A 15,822-nucleotide genomic window follows, 5' to 3' on the forward strand; every position below is an offset into this window, starting at 1 on the left:
GAACTTTCATGACTGGGTATTAAGTAGAAAGGATTTCTCATGCCAATCTGTTGAAACAGTGCTGTACCCAGGAATGGAATTTATTATATAGAAATTTATGTATTCATACATATACTCTACAATGAACTAGAAAAACAACTATAAGGTACTCTTTGCTATCATTTATGTCAAGAATATAGACACCTGGCCTGTGATTTTTTGAAATGTCACCAGTTTAAGCACATCTTAGATGGAATACCATGTTACCAATGAATTATATGTTTTGAAATCTCTTCTCAACAATACAGTTTTAAGGCTTTTTTGATCTACTCACTTAAGTCCTACAGGAAATTATAAAATACCCACCTATCAGCTTAAGTGAATTCTGAATATATAGCTGCCATAGACAGGACAAGCCACCACAGTTTTAGAGATATACCTAGGTAATCTAGATCCCTTTTCTAAATATGCAGGAAGGAAATCAAGGTTTATCAAAAAAGACAGGTAAGCTATCTACCACCCAAAATATTTTGCAAATGGCTTGACTTAAAAACCATTAATCCATTAAAAGAGGTCAGATATATAAATGAATAACTTAGGCAAAGAAAGTTTTACAAAAAATCAAAGTGTAAGGTAAACATAATATGTGTCTTAGAATATATTTAAATTTTTATTTTTGAAATGTCTAAGCTTTTTATACTAAACTATTAAAATTTCACATCAGAAATAAATTTAAACAGGGAATGCTTTAAGATAATTTGAAGCAAATTTCTGTCAATAGTGTCTTTGTACTTTGAAATTAATATTTAATAATGACATACCTTAAATGTGATAGAAGAAATGAACAGTATGGTTTTCATGTAAGAATTTACAAGGCATATTTTCCCATGGTTCTAAAATATAGTTTTAAGCCAAAAACACATTTTTCACATCTTTTCCATTTAAGGTTCCCAAAGACTTATAAATTTTTAACTCCATCTCCCCAAGCTCTATAAATTCTGTTTTTAGAGACTTTCTGATGATGCAAGGATTTGATCTATATACAATTCAGCTCAAAATTAACTGTACAATCTTCAAAAACTCTAAATCTTTTACAGTTGTGCAGTTGAAGATGAAAGAACTTGTATACACATGTTTAAAAAGTACAAAGCCTTCCTGTGTAAGATAAAAAACAAGGGGCTCAGCATGTTATCTTAAATCTGTCCTAAAGGATTTTGTTAAAGTAGCATGCTCTTTTCAGAAATCCCATTACAATAGATACTTCACTGGATACAAAAAGGTTCCACTCTCAGACTAATAGGAGTAATTTTACTACTCCTAAAAATAAGTATTATTAATTGTTACTTAAAACAATCTTTTGATATTAATTACACATCTACTATTTCAGTTTATACTTAAAAACACCATGTAGTAGTTTTATCTTCATCTGTCAAGTGAGAGGACTGAGTTATGGAGACATTAAGTTCTGGGGTCAATAGTATTACATGTTGTGATAGTTAGCAATGTGTTAATGGTGGGATGAGAACAGAGTACTCACTCCTAGATGTAGGACCTCTCAGCTAGACAATGAAAGAATAAAGGTAGCTAATATTAGTGAGCATTCAATAGCTGGTAATTGCTAAATACTTACTTATTTGATTCTGGAAAATACTACACCATTTCTACCATTTTATCATCTCCATATTACAACTGCAGAAACAGGAGCTCATTCTGATAGTAAGTGGCTGATGTTTAAGCTGATGTTTGCATGGTTATAATTACAAAGTTCATGCTTTTTCCCTAAGAGAAAAAAAATAAAGCTAGAAATAGTTCAGAAGCTAAAGTATGTACTCCTTCTCTACTACTTTGTCTACATGGATGTTTTCTTACATGAGAAAGGAGAGAGGGAAATACACTCGAACACCAGGTAAACTGAGGCCAGTCTGAGATTCTGCTGTTCTTCCACGTCTTCCTAACACTGAACTAAGTAGCCTGATGCCTTGAGGCCTTCTGTAGAAGTTGCCTCTGGAACTTAACACAAGTTAGGAGAAGGGCAGATTTTAGGATGAGGAACACTCACTCCATCTGATGATCAGATGAATATGTCTGTGAACAAATTGAGAAGAAGCAAAAACATCATTTCCCAGAGTGTACAGACTTTCCACACACAAAAGACAAACTTCATTAAAATCAGTTGTAAAGACACTGAATTTCTGGAGCCCCCAGACCCTTGGGTCACAATACATACGAGCACTGAAAAAGCCTTGAGTAGTATTGCAGAGCCACGGCCCGTTTAGCTGGGATTAACCAAGTGTTTTCCAAGTGTAAGACCTATTAATATTCTAGCGAATAACTTCTGATACTTGAGACTTGACTCTGAAAGTAATCTATGAGTATGAACCATACAGTGCTTTTCTGTTGTAACACTTACTACATAATGGAATCTTTATAGTTCATTATCCATTATAAGTACTAACCTGTAGAGCATTATTCTAAAGGTACAGACAAAGATTAACCTCAGGGCAGGTGAGACTAAATGGTGTCCTCCCTGGGTATTAAACTTGGCAAAGCCGTAGGGTCTTACCCATTCTTTACATACGAAGAAACAAGAGCCTAAAGAGATTGAGTACCTCCTCCAAGGTCACAGGACCTGGGAAAGTGGCTGCTCTGCTAATGAGTGCTGTCTTTTCTTCACTAGGCTAGGCCAAGGCACTTTAGCAGGGTGGCATGTCAGAGGCGCCACATGCGGCACATCCTTCCAGTCCCTGCCGGCCTGTTCCAGGGCCACTGCATGCAAGGTTAAGGGAGAGTAGCTAGTGGGACCAGATCATACTGCTTCAGGATGCTGTTCTGCCTTCTTGGTTTGTTGTTTTGTTCTCCGAAAGGACAATCCCAAACATAGTCAGGTTGCAATTTTGAGCATGCAATGTTTGTAGTGAGAATATCAGGCATGTGTCTGACATCCTAAGATGTTTGTTTCTAGGCTAATATACCCACAAATTTCCCCCAAGTAGTGTATTAACAGGCATGTATAACACCCAAGAGTAATCTAAATTTTATAAGAATAATTGGGGGAAGGGGAATTAAGTACTTTTCATCATCTTTACATAGGGGGTACTTTTTTTTTTTTTCTATGTGGGATGGTTGATCTTGAGCCTGCAGGGAGCAAGCTGGCCCCAGACTTCTCCAAGTCCACATTTCTTTGCCTCCAATTCTTACGTGTCCAAAGATAGGGAACCATAGACACGCCTTCGTAGGAGGATAGGGGGTGCTTTTAAAGTGATTTTCTAGTGGAAGTAAATATATATCTTGGAATTCAGTAGGAAATTCTAAGTTTCTATATATGCAGTAATACTATGCTGAGCATGTACCTACATTCTACCTAAATATCTCTATATCCATATGTTTATACAGACATATCACAACTAAAAAAAACATATTGTTGAGTATTAGTAAATTCTGCTTCGGTCCATTTTTTCATTTAAGTGGAAATGCCAGTTTTTCTTAGTTGATTCAGTAATTATTTTAAGAAATTAATCTGGTTTGCATTATAAATGGCAAAGAGGTACAGTGAGATCATGTGGACATTCCTCTCTGTTCAGCCAATTCATTATTTGATATACTTAGCTCAGTCACCCAACTCTAATGTGAATGTATGGGACACATCTAACATGTTATAATTATTTTTTTTTCCAGCAGGCAAAAGTGTCACATGCCTGCGAGTTCAGTAATCCCTTAAATAGTAATACTTCATCTAGTTACTAGTCTTCCACTATCTAGCTACACTTTCGAATCCTTTCCAGAAATCTGTTTTCCTAAAGTCCCACTCATGACGGAAAGCAACAACCTCTAACCTCTACATTTAAATCTCTAAATTTCCCCATCGCTCTTTCAAAGACACAGCCTTCCTTAATTTTAATTTTACTCATTCCATCTCTTCCTCCCTACTCTATACCTCCCTTCTCAAAGTAAATCAAACTTCCCAGACTCCTTTTACCCCTCCACTGCCCCATCCCCCAGATGCATTAAACCAATCTGCACAACACTGCTGAAAGTGGAGGCTAGAAAAGGACATTCTGAGTTCTCATTCCTTTGAATTTCTACATCCCCAAAGCCCCACCCCCGCAGATCCAGTGCAAGGCAGGTTGAGAATCACAGACCTACATCCAGACATTCTGAGAACAAGACAGTCTTTTATTATTGGTGGCAGTGTTATTTATTTGTATTTTTAAAAACTCTCTATTTTTTATTAATCTCTTACACATGCATTTACAACTAATAATCCACATTTGAATTAGTATGGTTGAGATCACTTATGTCTTTGGCAGAGAAAGAGAGAGAGACAGAGAGGTAGAGGGAGGGAAGGAGATAAATTGAGACTAATTACATGAGGGAGGGGCTCATTCCTGAGAACCAGCCTTCCCTGCTGCCCTGACTAGACCCCACACACAGGCTAGCTGCCCTTTCTCTGGCCCTTGAACCACAGTCACAAAACTCTAAAATTTTGATCCTGAAAACCCTTCTATGTAGTTGAGTTCTTTTCATAATTTTGATATTTGAGGCAATAAATGAATGAGTTAGGTTCTTGAAGTTAGTCTATATTAAAGCTCATTTTCATTATGTCACTATTTTCTCTAATTGAGCTACGAGAAGAATGTGCTAGTGCCAATTTTCTCTCCACAATTTTGTTAGTCTTTAAGCACAGCACATAGATTGATATCCAGGTCAAGGAATCCTGAATATTTTCACAGACATATATTTCATTAAAATCAGGACTCACTGTTGCAGGTGTGGGCTTTCTTCAGTCATTTAAGCTCTCTCTCTCACCTTCATTTTTACTACTTAAAAAAAAAAAAAAAAAAAAAGCCAGGGGAAATGCTACTTATGCATAAAACACTTTGAGCTCCCCAGATGAAAGCCCACATATATAAGCGTGATGCATGTTTATTGCCTCTTCTCTGATGAAAAGTGGCAGCCTTCTGCTTGAAATGGGATTAGAAATTCTGACTATAATAGAGAACGGAGAAGCACAAATGAGTAACAAGCAGTCAGAATAAATAAAATTGAAAAGATGGGGAACACTCCTTTTAGAAAAGGAATATCAGTCGCAAAACTTGTGGTTTAATTTGGCATGCTTTCCACTTTTAAAAAATTGGGCTCAACTGCATGTATAATGAGCCACAAGCAGAAGGTACATGCAGTAGTACATGAATAAAAAATGACCCTTTCATTTGCTCTTCCGTAGCTTGGCATTCCTATATTATTAAAATATAATGTATTAAAGATTAAGTAAGCATATTAGCATACAGACATCACACTTATGTGGCGATAGATATGTGGGCAATCCAACATAAAGCTAGATGGATCTATATAAAATTCACATTTTTAATAGTATAAATATTAATTTGAAATAATAAACTTTTCTAACAAAGTCAGCTATTCTATCAAAAATGGAAAAGAAAGGAATGGGGAGAGACTCTCTAAAGAGATAGCTATTTGGTAGCTGAGAGTCAGTTGGATTCTTTGTTACAGGAAACATTAAATAGATAAACTTCCTAGCCAAATGTAATTTAATACTCTCAATCTAAGATTTAAAATACTAAGGCAATTTTATACCAACATTTTTGGGACAGAATAAACCATATATTAAATATTCTTTTTGTATTTATTCCCTTCTGTGGCTTGTTTTCCATTCTCATGTTTTCTTTTTGACATATTATACATAAATTATATAATATTAAAATAATGCAAAAAGAAGTAATTGTAAAAAACATAAACAACACAAAATTATCAAATTTCCAAAGGGTAGGTCTTCATAAAATAAAATTTTGAGTTCAGAAAAGTGAAAATATAAAAATAAAAAAAGAAAAGTAATCCTAAAAGTCATTAGTCATTTCTTATGTATTTCCTTTACTGTGCTCCAATACATAGTTTTTTTTATTGTTTGTATGAGTGTTTGTTTTCTTTCTTGTATCTCATACAATGTTATAGTAGAGACACAATATTATATCATGCTCTTTTCAGTTAAAATGTCAAGCAGTGTTTTATACCCAGAACATGTGTGTCTTTTTTAGTTAAAATTTATTTTTTCCTTTCAAAAAATCACTTTATCACAATGAAAAGCTGACTGTCCCCAGAACTCTGTCATTTTGGCTACTGGTATCTAAACTTAGGGAGGGAACCAAAGTTTCTCTTACTCAACTATGCAAGAATTTAGCTTCATATCTCAGTTATAGTACAGGAAAGTCTGATGTGAGGTTAAGTATGAAATACAAGCTATTTAGTAACCTTACCTTAACTTAGTTTCTTAAGACCTGAACTATCAATCTCTCTTCTGCAGCTCTCTCACCCTCAGGGATCCTCAGCCTATCATTGTTAACATGTAAGGAAATAAGCCCAATCCTGGAACTACTATTCCTAATTTGTCAGATTCACAAGTGAAGGATCTGTGTGTATACCTATAATGTAAGTGTGTGACAGAAATTCCTTGACATATGCAGTCATTAAAATGAATAAAATTCTTCCTGATGTTTAAGAAAATCAGGTAAGATGGAAACCACAAAAAGTAACCCTAAACTGAAAATGTAGGAGAAAAGCAAACCTTTATTTTTAAAATGATGTAAACACAATACACATTTATAATAGATACATCTTTCTTATTTTCTCTGTTGTGCTCTTGGATTAAAAAAAAAAACAGTGAAGTGTACTATAAATAAAACTGATCATCTACTGATGCATTATTTCTCAATTTCTTTTTTCATATTATCTCTGGAGATAAATGGCAATGACAAAGACATTAAAATGACACTAAGAACAGCTTTTTATAGTTTTAATTATTTTTTCCTTTTTGGCAATAAAAATGATAGTAGTATGTTTACGTGTGTTATATATTGAGAAGCAATAATAATACTGTTTAAGCATTCATAATATAAAGATAATTTTTACTTGGTATTTTAAAATATGAAACATATTGCTTCAGGCCCCTAATATTATAGACCTGTTTATTATATACTGCAGGCGCTCTTCTATTTAGGTCGATCAATCATTTAGAGTGCTTTATATTCTATTCTGAGGCATTCTGCATAGACATGCATTCTTTTATGAGTCCATCAAGTTCTGCTTTCTGAGAAATACTTTCACAACTTGCAATGTAGATGAGCACTAACTCATTCTTCCACTTCTTTTGGGATTTGAGCTTATTTTTTTTCTATGAAATAAAACTTGAAGAACAGAAACTAAAATTCAAGGCAGAGGAAACCTTGGATGGGCGGGGAACCACATGCATATCTAGCCCTGCCACAGGAACAGAGCAGTAGTGACACCTGAAGGGGCCAAGGGGAGGCCTGGCAGGGCCGCTCCAAGGCAGCACTTCAACCTGAGTCACTACAGTAGGAACCTGGACACCACCTTAGCACTCCAGAGATGATTTTGTGCTTACAGGGATATTGAGAAGCCTCTCTGGGATTAACTCATGAAAACTGAACTGCTACATAATTAGATTAACACAATACTGTAATGCAAGCTGGATCTCTGGACTTTTCAGACTAGTGCATTCTCACCCACACAGAAATTTATAGTCCAGAACTTGTGTGATGGGCAGAGTTAGACCTAAAGGACTTGGTGATTTTATTTCAGGGTTTCTAGGCTTAACCAGGTTAGAGCAATCTTTGTTCCTGTGGTTTCTTCTGTCAGAGGTTCTCATCTGGACTGCTTTTTTAATTTTAAATTTTAAACTTAATTTTATACATTCTATTTATTTTTAGATAAGCATTACATTAAATGATACAACAGTAATATAGTGACAATGAGGTCAACCTCCTTTCCTCTTCTCTCTGCAGATGCCCAGTTTCTCTCTCTGGAAGTTAGCAACCCTATAAACAATTTCTTGAATAGCCTTCCAGAGCTAACCTATGCATTTACAAATATGTGCCATACACATGTGTGTATGCAAGTATGTATGTATGTATATATAGTCTCCCTATAAATTATAGCAGAGTATACATGCTGCTTTTGTGTTTTACTTTTAAACTTCCATATATAGAACTTTTTAGTTTTGACATGTACATTGGACATAAAAATAACACATACAGTAAATATCCTTAAATACTATTTCACTCATGTGGGGATTTATCTGTTAGATAAATGTTAAAAGCTGAATTCTGGGACAAAGGACATATATATATATATATATATTTTTTTTTTTATTTAGAAAGTACTGCCAAATTTTTCACATATTTTATAATAGTAAAACCTGAAATTCAAAGCCCAACATGGCAATTAACCCCTTTCAGTCTGACTATAAATTGAATTTCTATGAGTTTTTAAAGAAGGAGCACTCACATCAAAATTGATCAATTCTCCTTTTAGTTACTCTCTTATTCTCAAAGCTAATAATTCAAGGTGTATATCTGATTACAGACCTCTAGAAAATAGGCAAAAATCACATGGAGTATACTGCCTGAGAGATGCCTAGACAGATAAGGAATCCATCAAATACCATGAATAACCAAGGTAAAAAGGCAGCTCAAAAAGAAAACTTGAAAATTTCCAGAAAATAAACTTAAAGTAATAGAACAGTATTATTTAAATGACAGAGAATTCAAGATAGCAGTTCTGGGAAAAAAAAACTCAACAAGAGGCAAGAATACAAAGACAAGCATTTTGTTGAACTCGGAAACAAAATTAACAAACAAAATGAGTACTTTACCAAAGAGACCGAAACTTTAAGAAAGAACCAAAATAGAAATTCTGGAGATTAAGAACTCAGTAGAAGAAATCAAGAATAAACTAGCAAGCATAGGAAATAAGAACTGAGCAAATGGAGGAAATAAATAATGATATCAAAAATAGAAATCTAGAGACAACACAGAGGGAGGGCATAAAAATAAATAAAAGAATTCTATGACAGCTATCTGACCCCATTAAAAAGAGCAATATAAGAACACTAGCCATATCAGAAGAAGAGGGGGAGAAAGGAATGAAGAGCCTATTCAAACAAATAGTTGATGAGAACTTCTCAAACCTATTCAAAGAGCCAGAACCTTGAATCCAAGAAGCAAACAGAACACCTATTGCCTCAATCCAAAAAGGATATATCCAAGGCACACTGTATTAAAAACATCAAAAATTAATAACAAAGAAAGAATTCTCAAGGCAGCTCAGGAAAAAAAGAAAGTAAACTATAAAGGAAGTTATCAGATTTCTCAGCAGGAACTCTACAAGCCAGAAGAGAGTGGACTCAAATATTCAAACTACTGAAAGAGAGAAATTACCAGCCAAGAATAACATATCCAGCAAAGTTATCCTTTAAATATGAAGGAGAAAGAAAGACTTTTCTAGATATACAGAAACTGAGGAAACTTATCACCAGGGGACCTCCATTGCAGTAAATACTCAAGGGGGTTAGTCTACCTGAAATTAAGAAAAAAAGGTCACAAAACTACAAGTAAGATCACCAACAAGTTTACAGCATATATAGGAATGATTTGTGACAACAAAAACATAAAAGGGAGGGGTAAAGGTCTGAATTTGCAAAGGAGGATGAAGATCAGATGCACTCAAAAGAAAATGAACTACTATATATATGAAACTTTCTTTTTTGTAAACCTAACAACAACCAAACACACACACACACACACACACACACACCCCAAAACTGAGACATATAACAAAACAAAAAACAGAAAACAGAGGGATAATGTATAGAATACCACTAAACAAAAACAACAGACAGAAACACAAAGAAAAAGAACAAATGGAGGTACAGAGCTACCCGAAAACAAAAGATAAAATGATTGTAGGAGATCCTCATACATCAATAATTATCCTAAATGAAAATGAACTGAATGCACCAATAATAAAGCAGATCGGATCAAAAAAACAAAACCCAACCATATGCTGCTTTTAGGAGACTAAGCTGCAAGGACAAAGACAGACTCAAAGTGAAAGAGTGGAAAACGATTCTCCCAAGAAAGTAGTATACACAGAAAGTAAGTGTAACCATACTTATATCTGACAAAAATAGAGTTCAAGATAGCAAAGGTAACAAGAGCCAAAGATAGATATTTTATAATGATAAAGGGGACAATGTATCAAGGAGACAGAGCACGTCTCAATATATATGCACCCAGTCAAGGAGCACTAAAATATATACAGGAACTACTCACAGAAATTAAGGGAGAAACTGACAAAAACACCATCATAATAGGACACCTAAATACTCCAACAACAGTTCTAGGTAGATTATCTAAACAGAAAACCAATAAATATTGGCTTTAAATGACACATTAGATCAAATGGACTTAATTGACATTTACAGAGCCTTTCATCTCAGAACACCAGATTACGCATTTTGCTCCAGTGCACATAGAACATTCTCAAGGACAGATCATATGTTGGGTTACAAAACTAGCCCCAACAAATGTAAAAGACTGAAAGCAGTCTCTGAGCACAAAGCTTTGAAATTAGAAATCAACTGAAAATGGAAGTTAAAACCCAAATATGTGGAGATTAAACAACATATTATATTAAAAAAATGACTGGGTCCTAAAAGAAATAAAAGGTGAGATCAAAAGATATATAAAGACAAGTGAGAATGACAATATGACATATCAAAACTTCTCACATACAGCGAAAGCAGTAATAAGAGGGAAATTTATATCATTACAAGTCTATCTGAATAAACAAGAAAAATCTCAAGCAAACAACCTAACATTACATCTACAAAAAGAAGAACAAAAGCAGCCCAAGTTAGAAGAAATACAATAATAAAAATTAGGAAAAAACTGAATAAAATAGAGAACAAAAAGACTATATAAAAAATTCATACAACAAAGAGCTGGTTTTTGGAAAAGGTTAATAAACTGACAACCCCGCGGCCTAGACTCACTAAGAAAAAAGAAAACCAAGAAAAAAGGCTCAAATAAACAAAATCAGAAATGAAAGAGAAGTTACCACAGACAGCAAAGAAATACAAAGGATCATACTAGAATATGATAAAAGACTATATGCCACCAAATTCAATAACCTAGAAGAAATGGATAAGTTCCCAGAAATATATAACCTTCTTAGACTGAACCACAAAGAATTGGAGAATCTAAATAGACTGATCAATAGTAAGGAAATTCAAACCACCATCAAAAACCTCCCCCAAAATTAAAGTCCAGGACCGAATGGCTTCATGAATGAATTCTACCAAACACTCAAAGAAGATTTGATACCCATCCTTCTCAAACTCTTTCAAAAACACTGAATAAGAGGTAATACTTCCTAATATTTTATGAGACCAACATAACCCTGATACCAAAATCTGGCATGTATAACACATACACAAAAATCTATAGACCAATATCTCTGATAAATGCAGATGCAAAAATCCTAACAAAAATACTAGCAAATAAAGCACAACAACACATTTATAAAATAATACACCACGATCAAGTGAGGTTCATTCCAAGGGCACAAGAATGGTTCAACATACACAAATCAATTAATGTAATATACCATATTAACAAAACAAAGGATAAAAATCATATGACCTTATCAAAAGCATTTGATAAAATACAACATCCATTTTATGATTAAAACACTTAATAAAATGGGTATAGTAGTAAAGTACCTCAATATATTAAAGGCCATATATAATCAACCCTCTGCCAATATCATATTTAATGTTGAAAAACTTAAAGCTTTTCCTCTAAAATCAGGAATAAGATAAAAATGTCCACTGTCACCACTCTTACTTAACATAGTTCTGGAAGTCCTAGCCAGAACATCAGGCAAGAAGAAATAAAAATGTCACTTTTTGCAGATGACATAATTCTGTATATAGAAAACCCCAAAGACTCCACCAAAAAAACTATTAGAAACAATAAACAAATACAGGATAAAAAAATCAATGTACAAAAATCCACTGCATTCCCATATAATAACAATGAAATTTCAGAAAAAGAAATGAAAACACCAATTCCTTTTGCAATTGCAACACAAAGAATAAAATACCTAGGAATAAACTTAACAAAGGATGTGAATGAAGGACCTATATACTGAAAACTACAGAGCATTATTAAAATAGATTGAAAAAGACACAGTGAAATGAAGATATTTAATGGATTGGAAGAATGAACATAGTTAAAATGTCCATATTACCCAACACAATATACAGATTTAATGTAATTTCTATCAAAACCTCAATGACATTTTCTAAAGAAATAGGACAAAAAATCATCAGATTTGTATGGAAACACAATAGACCCCAAACAGATAAAGCAATTCTGAGAAAAAAGAACAAAGCTGGAGGTATCACTCTACCTGACTTTTAATTATACTACAGAGCTAAGTTCATCAAAATAGCATGGTATTGGCAGAAAAACAGACACACAGATCCATGGAACAGAATTGAGAGCCCACAAATAAAACCACATGTGTATGGGGAAATAATTTTTGACAAAGGAGCCATAAATACACAATGGAGAAAAGAAAGCCCTTTCAGTAAATGGTGCTGGGAAAACTGGAAAGCCACATGCAAAAGAATGAAACTAGATTACAGTTTGTCCCCATGTACAAAAATTAATTCAAGAAACCTAAATACAAGATCTGAAACAATAAATTATCTAGAAGAAAACATACATACTAAATTTAGGAACCTTGGTATTAGAGAGGATTTTATGAATTTGAACCCAAAGGCTAAGGAAGTAACGGCAAAAATAAATGAATGAGGCTATAGCAAACAAAAAGCTTCTGCACAGCAAAAGAAACTGCCAAATAAAGAAAAATGATAACCAATCGAATGGGAAAAGATATTTGCAAACAACTGCTCTGACAAGGGGTTAATAACCGAAATATTTAAAGAACTCATACAACTCTACACCAAACAAACAACGCAATTATAATGTGGACAGACGACCTGAACAGACACCTCTTCCAAAAAGACATACAAACGGCCAACAGATATATGGAAATATGCTCAACTAGCTATTAGGGAAATGCAAATCAAAACTACAATGAAATAGCACCTCATACCTGTTATAATGGCTATTACTAACAAGTAATAACAAATGTTGGAGAGGTTATGGAGAAAAATGGAACCCCCATTCACTGCTAATGGGAATATAAAGCATATAGCCACAATAAAAAACAGAATAGTGCTTCCTCAAAAAATTAAGAATAGAGTTAGCAGCACTGACTGGAGTGGCTCAGTGGGTTGGGCATCATCCTGCAAACTGAAAGGTCGTTCGTTGGATTCCCAGTCAGGGCACACGCCTGGGTTGCAGGCCAGGTCACCCCTGTTGGGGGCATGTGAGAGGCAACCTATGGGTGTTTCTCTTCCTGTTTTCCTTCCTCCCTTTCTTCTCTCTAAAAAATAAATAAAATCTTTAAAATAAGAACAGAGTTACCATATATCTCAGCAATGCCTCTTCTGGGTATCTACCCAAAAGTTTTGAAAAGATTTCTTAGCAAAAATATATACATCCCCTATGTTCATTGCAGCACTATTCACAGTGGCCAAGACATGGAAACAACCAAGGTGCCCTTTGATTAGATGATTGAATCAAGAAGCGGTGGTATGTATATACTATGGAATACTACTCAGCCATAAGAGAAGATAAAATATTGCCTTTAGTGAGCAACATGAGTGGATCTTGAAAATATCATGCTACGTAAAATATATCAGTCTGAAAAGTTAAGAACCATATGATTTTAATCGTATGTGATATATAAAACTGAAACTCATCGACACAGACAAGAGTATAGTGGTTACCAGAGGGAAGGGGGGTGGAGAGGTAGTAAAGGGTAAATGGGGCCAAACATATGGTGACAGACGCTGATTTGACTTTGGGTGTTGGGCACACAATGCAATGTACAGATTATGGCCCTGGTCGGTATGGTTCAGCTGTTTGGAGCATTGTTCTATACACCAAAATTTGGGAGGTTCGATTTCTGGTCAGAGCACATATCTAAGTTGCAGATTCGATCCCCGGTCGGGGCACATATATGACGCAACCCACTGATGTTTCTCTCTCTCCCTTCCTCTCTCTCTAAAATCAGTAAACATTTTTAAAAAAATAAAAACATATATATACAGATCATGTATCATAGAAATGTATACTTGAAACCTAAATAATCTTATTAACCAATGTTAACCCAATAAATTTAATTTAAAAATAAAAATTAAATTTAAAAAGCTAGATTTTATAACCTGTTGGTCAAGAAATCACAGAGGTAAACTAAAGTTCTTGATGATTCATTGGAGGAAAGAAAAATTATTTTTCCTATCCCCAACTCTCACCCTGGCTCTCATTGGTTAGTCAGTGGCTTCATGGTTTCAAAGGATGTCCTGCCCCACATAACTGAAGAAAGAAATGAGAGCTGACACCTCTTGCATATTTTTCTAATTTCAAAACCTTCCTCATGTAGATGACTAAAATGAAGTTCTATAATGCTGATAACTGATTATTTTCACTTTATATTCTAGACTACTAGCTACCTGTATAATTATCAATATTTTGAAGCTAGACAGCACTCCAGTGGTCAAATAACAACACTAATCTGTAGAATATTCTTACAAAGAGAATCACTCATCTGAGTTTCTCGCTTTATTCTGTCTCTACTGCTGTCCTAAGATATTTCTTTGGTCACATGGAATATATTTCAAATTAAAATATTATACATTAAAACAGCAAATTAAGTAGAAGTATTTCTCCATGTAACAGATTTGTAAATGAATCTATCAAAGTTGGAAATCTCATCATAAATTAATATACTCACTATGTCATTCCATTATATCCAATAAGGTCCTGCAAAGTCAAATTGTGCAAAAGCTTCAATAACACATCTAATTTTGAGGCTCTGATCAGGTTAACAATTGTTTCCTTTGGAACTGCATTCATCTACATATAAAGCATAGTTGTGTTTAAAAACCACTGTTAGGTTCAAAGACACTAACTTTTAAAGATACTTTCAACAGTTCTTCCCTATTACTAAAAATCTTATTTTTCATGCTGGCAAATGCAAAGAGCTTTTGATGACAGTATAAAGAAACTGTTATAAAATAAAAAGTGAAAAATTATATTGTTTTTAAGTCACCAAAAGGGCTTACTTAACAAAGATATACTTTATCACTACAAATGCTTTGAAACCACCTGAAAAGATGCATCTGCTTTTACTACTGTCATTTCTACTGCATAAATCAAAACAGTACCCATTAGTGTAAACTCATTAGGTCAGACCAAACCTCAATTGCAAGGATCTCAGCATTTCTGAAAACACAGATATAAAGATATCCAAGTTAAAGCCACTTAATTAAAAATATATAGTTTGCTTTAGACACTTTTTACTAACCCTGGTCCTTATTATCTGGAACTAGTGAAATTAAGATAATTTAGAGCTGAGTAGTGTCAGAGTGCAGCAGAGCATAAAGACCTTCTAAAATAAAGATGCCCCAACCCAGAATACCCACTACCATGTAGCTACTACTGGGAAATACAATTTCAATTTGCAGCAGGATTTTAAAGAAACTCTTCGATGTAAATAAAAGTGAGCCTTTTAAAGAGAAGAAAAAATTCACTATGTTTACAGAGGAAGCAGATAAGGTATTGCTATTACACTTCTTTTTAAAACCATATCAAATGCAGTTTCTTGATGAAGAAAAAGCTGAATTAATTAAAATCCAAAGAACCTTGAGATAAACTTTCACAAAATAGAAGACCAATTTATGAAAACATTTACGTTACTAAAATACAAATGGCACTACCACCTATAGGTGGCACTGCTGGAACAAACTCAGTCATCTCACCAAAATTCCCCAAATGCAACCTTGGCTTGGTTGCCAAAACTTGCATTTTAATATCCCGCTTTGATAGTAGG

The 15,822-nt window shown here is 34.2% G+C and overlaps 1 protein-coding gene and 1 non-coding gene across 2 annotated transcripts in view; both read right to left on the minus strand.

Moving 5' to 3' along the window:
* Positions 1-15,822, minus strand: part of FBXL17 (F-box and leucine rich repeat protein 17) — a 500,732-nt gene that overhangs the window by 174,690 nt on the left and 310,220 nt on the right. The gene's annotated exons all lie outside the window — the stretch shown is intronic.
* Positions 3,090-3,220, minus strand: LOC150008791 (small nucleolar RNA SNORA38). The gene has a single exon (XR_016511567.1). It is a non-coding gene; the product is annotated as a small nucleolar RNA SNORA38 (small nucleolar RNA).

The sequence above is a fragment of the Furipterus horrens genome, unplaced genomic scaffold (assembly GCF_987537825.1).
Source record: "Furipterus horrens unplaced genomic scaffold, mFurHor1.1.pri manual_scaffold_5, whole genome shotgun sequence".
Lineage (NCBI taxonomy): Eukaryota > Metazoa > Chordata > Mammalia > Chiroptera > Furipteridae > Furipterus > Furipterus horrens.